The sequence below is a fragment of the Trachurus trachurus genome, assembly GCF_905171665.1.
Source record: "Trachurus trachurus genome assembly, chromosome: 8".
NCBI lineage: Eukaryota > Metazoa > Chordata > Actinopteri > Carangiformes > Carangidae > Trachurus > Trachurus trachurus.
The window spans coordinates 13,343,685-13,351,721 of record NC_139905.1 but is presented as its reverse complement, the minus strand read 5'-3'; positions in this window follow the sequence as shown (position 1 = coordinate 13,351,721).

Genomic DNA, 8,037 nt, shown 5'->3' with positions numbered 1-8,037 from the left:
CCAAAATGTTTTTTATGCTGAACCACAACATGAATGCCTTGTGCAAAGGTATTAACCTTTACTGTCAAATGAATATTGAATTATTTTTCTGGTCAATATCAAAATCAGGTCCAGGGCATAAATGTATTTCTTGTTGAAATGTAGCCAAAAATGATTTTTATTGTATTAACCTGTCCCTTTTCCATCAGATTTGTCACCAAACACATTTGGATTTAACTAAACACTTAATGATAATAACAGTCTATTAAGCGTTAGTTATGTTTTACAGTAGATACTGAATTTGTCATTTTAAAGCTTCTATACATTGATACTGATACAACCAGTAAAATTTTATTTATAAACACAGTTTTAAATGTTTAACTTTTGTGTTTAATGATTGTATTTTCACAAAGTATTTAACGAGTGGTACCTATCTGAATTAATCATGAATTGCAGAATTAACAATATGCAGTATATAGGTGTTTAATATAAACTCACCAACCAGTAGTAGGCTACATGTCTACAGTAAATCATTGTATATAGTGGATGCATGAATTTACATCTCAATACTCCCATTAATATACTACTTAATTAGTAAATGATGATTTCACCAATTATACAGTCTGAAAATACAATCATTAAACACATGATAGCTGAGCTTATTAATGGAAAGTTAAACATTTACAATCCTGTTTTTAAATTACATACTAATTAGTATCAATGTATGAAGAATGCTTTATGATGAATTAAGTATTTAATAATGCTTAATAGCACTTAACAGTGTGTATTTTGAAGCGTAAACAGTAATCCTTGTTATATATCCAATGCTAATTGGTGGAGATTAATAAATAGATAACTTGCACTGCACAAAAATTGCTCTTCCTCACGATCGCATTGCTGTTTTATAAAACAGGCTGGTGCCCATGACAGGTGATGACAGCCTCCTCTTGCCTTTTGGCTGCTTCTAGACAGGTGCAACAAAATAAAAATGTTTGTATGGTAAAATCTGCAGCACAGGTTGAGTTTTTATTGATGAGTGAGAGTGATTCATAACAACCCAATTTCTTAGTTGAAGCTTCATTCTATAAAAGTTAGTTATGTGAGTAAAGCGTTATCTTCTTCCAAGGCATTTATTGCTGCATATTTCTCCCCTCTTGCAACAGTGTATGAGCTGAAAAGTGTTTTTTCCCTCAATATTCTTTCTCTAAAAGTAATTTTCAGTCCTACTGACTTATTGCACTTATTGTACTTTTATTGCTCATATCTGCTTCTGGCTATATTGTGATGTTTGTATTTATATTTCCCAACCCCCCTTCAGTGCACCAGAGCTAAACCACCGTGTCTACTCTCCAGCCGCATCGTACAGTAATTACAGTAAAAGAGCAGGGATCCAAGAGAGGCTGCAGTTCAATCTTTCATGGTGAATCTTTTACTGCCTCACTGAGGTGTACAATGTCAGGACATTGGGCTTATAAAACTGAATCACCCATGGTTGCAGGCCAGAATGATTCCACTTTACCGTCCTCCACAAAATAGAACCTAATGAGATTAGGGATGTGAGTGCTGAATCAATGAAAGCTCAAAACACAATTAAAGAGCCAATTAATGAGCAAGGTTCTCTGAGGAGTTAAGTGGAGTAAAATTACCTCCTCTCTCACTAACCAGTCATTCCATCTCCATGCTCCAGCACCTTCACATCCGTTTTTTTTTTTTGGAGCTCAAACATGAATATGAAATGTTGGCGGGGGGAAATAAGGAGAAACCGAGTGCAAAGTTATGTTTAATCATAAGGAAACAAACGTTCAAAGCTCCGCTCGGAGTGCCTGTGTGTCACCTCGAGGGGTGGGGAGTTGAGGAAAAGTTTGTTTATTGCGAGTGTGGAGGAGAGAAAGTGTTGTTCCAAGTGTAGCTGAGGATAGGATTAATGAGGGAGCCAGCAAAGAATGGAAATAAAGTGTGAATTCGCAGACATACGAAATGAGAGTGGGACTATGGTTGACAAGCCTTACGATGAGAGGATAAATGCACTTGTATGGACTATATGAACTGTAGGGACAGAAAACAAATGTACTCGACATGCACGCAACAATTTAATCAAAGAGGAGTATCTGGAGAACAGCTGCACACACAAACATGGATGATTGTTTCCATCAAAATAAAGCCGTCTTCCCAAGCACAGCAGCACGATTAAAGTGCGAAACGGGGTTTGCTTCTTAATTCTAGAATTGCAGTCTGCATCTCCGCTCCTGCGTATGAAGCTCAACCCCCGTGCACTCTATTAAACCAGTTGTATCGCTGCCATACCTGCACTCAATCAGCTCAAGTGCATGTGAGAGCGCATGCTTGCAGCCACTTTAAGTAACTCATACTGCCAGTGTTTGTCACGGGTTTGAGTTTCCATCTTCTCATCCACGTTTTCATTCATTCAGTGCTGTTGTTTGTGCATCTAATTCTGCCGGTAGAATCACCTTACTTCCTCCTCCTCTTCCTCCCCTTCCTCCCCTCTACTCACCTGCTCCGTCCCCTCATTAGCTCACCAGTAAATATACAGTCTGTTTCCCCTTGCTCTGCAGCTGGATTGCCTTTGTGCTACATGCCTTAGCTTTTCTAGAGCTCTGCCTGCCTGCCTGTTTTGATCCTGATTGTGTTTTTGAACCCTTGTTGTGTGTTTTGACTTTTGCCTCAGCCCAAACCTTTGTACTTTTGTTTCCCTGCTTGGATTTTCATATCCTTGTTTTTCTTCTTTTCAAAGTAAAGGCTCTTTACTTTTACATCTGCCTCCTGAGGTGTGCAGTCCGATCGCTTTCCTGAGAACCTTGACAGTGGTGGTCCGCGCTCTATTGTTGCTTTTGGGTTTCTGCTCTGCATTAATGCAGGCTGCTCGCATGGAATGTTTGTGAAGGTTAATGCATCATCTAAATAAAAGTTCTGCATTGGTTATTTATTATTCAGGGTAACTCTAATTTTAAAGTTGGTTCCTTTGTTTCTCCCCAGAGTGCCATGCAATAAGGAAATATGCTCGCAGAGTCGCTGACCCCCACACCGCTGAAAACCTAACTCAAGAAATGGCTGAGGGTCTTTTAAAGGTTAACTAGATGCAGTTTCTTCCACCTTTGACCACGCATGATAAACAGCCTCGCTTGAAACTTTTTCTTGACTATTTTGGACAACATACCGTAACCCAAAACCATCTCATGAAGGACACCATGCAGTCTCAGAGTTTTCCAACAACGGTCATTTACATATCCAACTATTTTCTGGATTTTGGGGGAGCTAAGTAAAAAAGATTACTGCTATCTTGGCAACAAGAGCTTGGATATGCATGGACTGAATTTTTAATTGCACTATCAAAGTTACCTGCTTTACAGTCATGTGTGTGTGTTCGACTGTGTGTCTGCCTCCAGATGCCACATTCATTACGATTTTCTCCTTTGCATCAAAGACAGTAATTGTTCGCCTCCGTTCTCTCACAAAATGAATCTGCTTATAACCTGAGATGCGAATATTTGTCTTTATGCTCCACTGAGAGCTCTCGTGTATTCGTTTGTATTCAAATTATCCACCCACATTAATTCCAAAAGCATATTCTTGACTGTTTTCATCAGTGACTGTCTAGCAGCCATCTCCTGAGTAACCCTGATTGATTTAGTTCAGTACGAAGGTTTAACCCCGTCACATTTTGAAGTTGAATGAGTACACACTATTGTGTGTTCATTTATTTTTGAAGCTTCATTATCATGTAATACCCCACATTTAGGTCCAGACTTTCTTTCGTAATTTTCTCCTCTTCAGTATTGTCCCAGTGGGCTTGGACATAAATCAGGTTCTAGGTGACATAAAACCGATAACTAATCATTGCTATCTTATATAAGCAACCTTTTTGGGCTTCAACTGTTGCATCATATTGAGTTTTACACCACATCTTTCATCCATCCTCTGACACCGCTGACTCATACTAATTGCCCTCTTAGTAGTTATTTGATTGTTTATACACAAATCTGTCTTGTGCTTGGTCTCCGTTGTCTCCATCTCTGAGAATTGACCAGCTGAATTAAGAACTAAGTGTTACTGAAGAATTAACTTTTTTATGTTTACTGAAAATGACATCATAATAAATAAAATGAATCTGTTGTGGTTTATGGAAACATCCTTGGACTGCCTTGTGTTACAGTTTGAGAAACTGTGATGAATAGACAAGCTTGAAGTCTGTTGAACTTCCAGCTTCAAAGATATATCTCCTCTCTGTGTGAATCTGGGATTTGAGAGATTTACACACTCAGTCGGCTTAGTGACTTTTTTTTTAAGGCACCAAATCACAATCTTCACCATTTTTCATCCATTTTTTCCTCTTACCCGCAAGATGATCCTGAGCGGAGAAGACACATAAGTGCTGATGCTCCACAGCAAGGGTCACGTACTGACAAGTAGACCTTTTCTGGAGTTGATCCGTCCTGGCACAGACACAATGATACAATACTGAAATGGGGCCACCTATAATGACTCGATGCTATTTGCCATACCCCTGATGTTTATCGTTATTATCACCACAATCACTGGCCCTCGGCTCTGAGCGTTAGTTAGCGCAACAGCTCACTCACTGAGTTGATGTTTGCCTCACAAGTGCAGGAGGCGGTAGTTACACTGCTGGCAGCAAACACTCACAGTAATTGATTTTTTGATGAAAAAAGTTGTCTACAAAACTTCTGAGTTCTTTCTATTCCCGCACTTCTTGGTAATAACATTAGTTTTTTTTCATTTCCCTTGCAGCAACATATAAATTTTCAAGACAAATTTATTAAAAGTGAAGTGGAATTTGACTGAACGGGAGAGTGGCAATAACTTTCATATTTCCTTTTATTGTAACTAAATGCATTGGGTTTTTTTTTTCAAATAGATGAGGAAGGTTTTAGTTCTATTTGTTTCTATTGTGGGACCCATTTAGTTGCAGGACTCTTACATTAGTAGAATATAGTCAGAAATGGATAGATATTCCTTTCATATTACTTATGAGTAGCTCTTTCCAGTCTGCTGACTTTATTTTTCAGATTGTTTGATCATAGAGATTGCATTATCTGTGTGCACTCATTATGTCTTCTCTTCTCTCTGTTAAGTCGAAAAGTTTGTTGGCTGGAAAGCGTAGGCGTATTTTAACCAGCCATGCCTAACATTAAATACCTTTGTGCATTGGTGAAACTGTCAGCAGTACATATTACTAAAAGATGATCTGTGAAACACTTCTTTTTACAATGAGTAACCTTCTACCCTGTTTTATAATTGCCTGGAGATTCAGGACGAGCCGTGCTATCTTTTTTTTTCTTCGCAGCTGGCTGGGTTGTGGAGTCACCTTTTATTTTTTATTTAGACGATGGGAGAACAGCAAGAGGATGCTGTGGTGAGGCTGATTTCAAGACAGATCAATCCAGTCTTCCTCTCGCCTCAGGTGTATTTGTATAGTTTACTTAAAAATGTCCCCTTCAACCTTAGTTTACCATTTGCATTTATAATCAATTACACTAATATCAATATACGTTGCTGGAGCACATTTAACATGAATGTCTGCTCAAGAAGTTTAAGAAAGCAGTGGTGGATCCATAGGCCTACTGTTATTAGGCTACCTAAGTTAGAGTGAAATTTGAATTTGAAACATTGTTCTAAGGCATACATTTTAAATGAAAATCAATTTATCACCCAGGCCAGCTCCAGGCTGAATGTTGGAGTTTTGCTTGTTGGCCATTTGAAACAGCATGACCTAGCAGTGTTGCTGTTCCAATTTCGTGCAGGAAATAATACCAAGAGGAAAGGCAGACAATGATAACAGGGCTACAGGGTCTAAGGCGACCAAGATGAAGGAAGTGCTGGTGTATGGGGACATGGTAGAGGCAACCAGACTAATTACAGGGTTGTAATCAATGATTAAAACCACAAGGAGGCTGCAATGTAATATAATGGATGCCAACTGCTGTAAACCCCAGAGGAATAAGAAGCAGGGTTGCCTTCCACAGACACGCCTCTCTGTGCTGGCGAGTGCACGCTCTTCTATCGTTCTTGTGGAGTGATCATTTTGCTAAGAAGCTATTGTCTTTAACTTGTGCATGGTCATGTTATTAAAGTGCAGAGCAGCAGCTTGGAAGTAAACATTTAGGCTTAATGGGCCATGCTTCAGTCACTATTTCATACTCATTCATTGTGTGACAACAGAAATGGAAAAAAGCATTTAAATGGGAAGAGATTTATTGTGAATTTACCTGTTTTTAAAATATGTGAGCACAGACAGTAGGAGAGAAGCAAAGGGCTGAAACCAACTGACACTACCCTGAATTCATACAACCTATGACATGGTCCAGCTATATGCTAGGCTTGGACCTAGTCTTACTGTAGATATAACTGTATCACATTGATTTTCCCTTACACAGTGTAGTTCATGCTCTATTATATTAAGCGGAGACTGTCGGATGCTCTGTATTGTTGTGTATTGCATTATGCGTTAAATGTCAGCCCCTGTGTATGAACTCATCAGGGTTCTCTTCAGCACAGCACTTTATTGATAGAAAGGTCACCCAGGATGAATAGGATCACCATGGTTACTCAGGAAAAGAAAAGTGGAAGCTCCTTTTTTTTTTTTTTTTTTTTTACATCTTCAGTGTCCACCACAGTCTCTGCAAAGACTGGGTGCACCCTCACAAGCCTTATAATTGGAGGGAATAAAATGACAACTCAGTGGGCTGTTGTCTTTTTTTTTGCTAAAGTGTCCTCTAGACAGTTGAAAGTGCCAGCGTGGCTTCAGGATTATTCACAGTAGCAGAAATAATAATAACAAGAAAAGAGAATGCAAAGAAAGGTCTGCAGTTTGGGACTTTGAAGTGAGCACCCACTGTGTGCCTTGTGCTTGAACATTTCTCTGCAGAAAGCACCTGAGAGGAGCTGTGTGACTAACAAGATTAAAGCAGATTGGAACTTGACAAGCAACAGTTACTGTGCGGGCTCTACTCAGATGTAAGTGCTCTTAGAATTCCTTTTATATTTAGTCTCTCCTTCCCAGTTTGTGCCACTCGACCCTTCGCACCTCCACCTGCTCCTTTTAACAGATGCCTTGGTTCCACATTCAGTTCACCTCCGAAAAATAAAAAACAGCCATGGCTGTTAAATCTGATTGAACACTGTGTGCGCGCGTGTGTGTACATATACATATATGCATGCTCTGTCATTACACAGAACTCAATGCTGTGTCTTCTTGAGATGGAACAAATTTGATGTAATGTTTTCAAGATACGGTTTAACGCAGCCGGAGAGATTGCCTTGTCAGTATTCACATGCTGGCACCTCATTATTTTATGTTTCTGCTGTGCTGGTAATAGCCACTCAGTATCAGCAAGCTGGGATACAGTTATTCCAGGAATTTAATTAATTTGAAATTGTGCCATTCAGCATATTTTCAGATTTCTAGAATTTTAAATTTAATGCTAAAGACAACATTTATTTTTTATTCTACCCACGTTTCCTGTGTTTGTGCCGACCTCAGCGAGGTTTCAGTTACCAAGAAGGAATAAATACTTGTGTGTCTCCTTCATTGAAGAGGAAATAAAAGAAGCATTAAACAAAACTAAAAGAGAAATGTAACACCTTTATGCCTTTTTAGAAGCACACATCTGGAAAGAACACATTTAAGTTTAGAGCCACATTTCTTTCATTGTTCATCTCTTCCAAATACAGTGAAGGTCTATTTGAAATGAAAGTGACAAGTAATACAAAGACATAAATGGTAAAGATTGATATTTATTTCTCATCACAAATAAAAAGAACCATGCTTACTCATCACAGAAAAAAAAAAAAGAGAAGCTCAGTCTTTGTATCTTTACCGACCTTGCTGCCGGAGTGTTTTTTGAGAATGTGAATAATAGCACTCTATGAAGATTGAAATCCTTTAAAAAAATCCAAGCCTAAGCCCCTAACACTGAAGCCCCCAACCCTCACCTCCCACAAGTTGTGCCCACCCCCCTCCCTCCCAGCTCCTGTGTCCCTCTCCGGACAATGATCACAGCATTATTTGAGTGGTTCAGT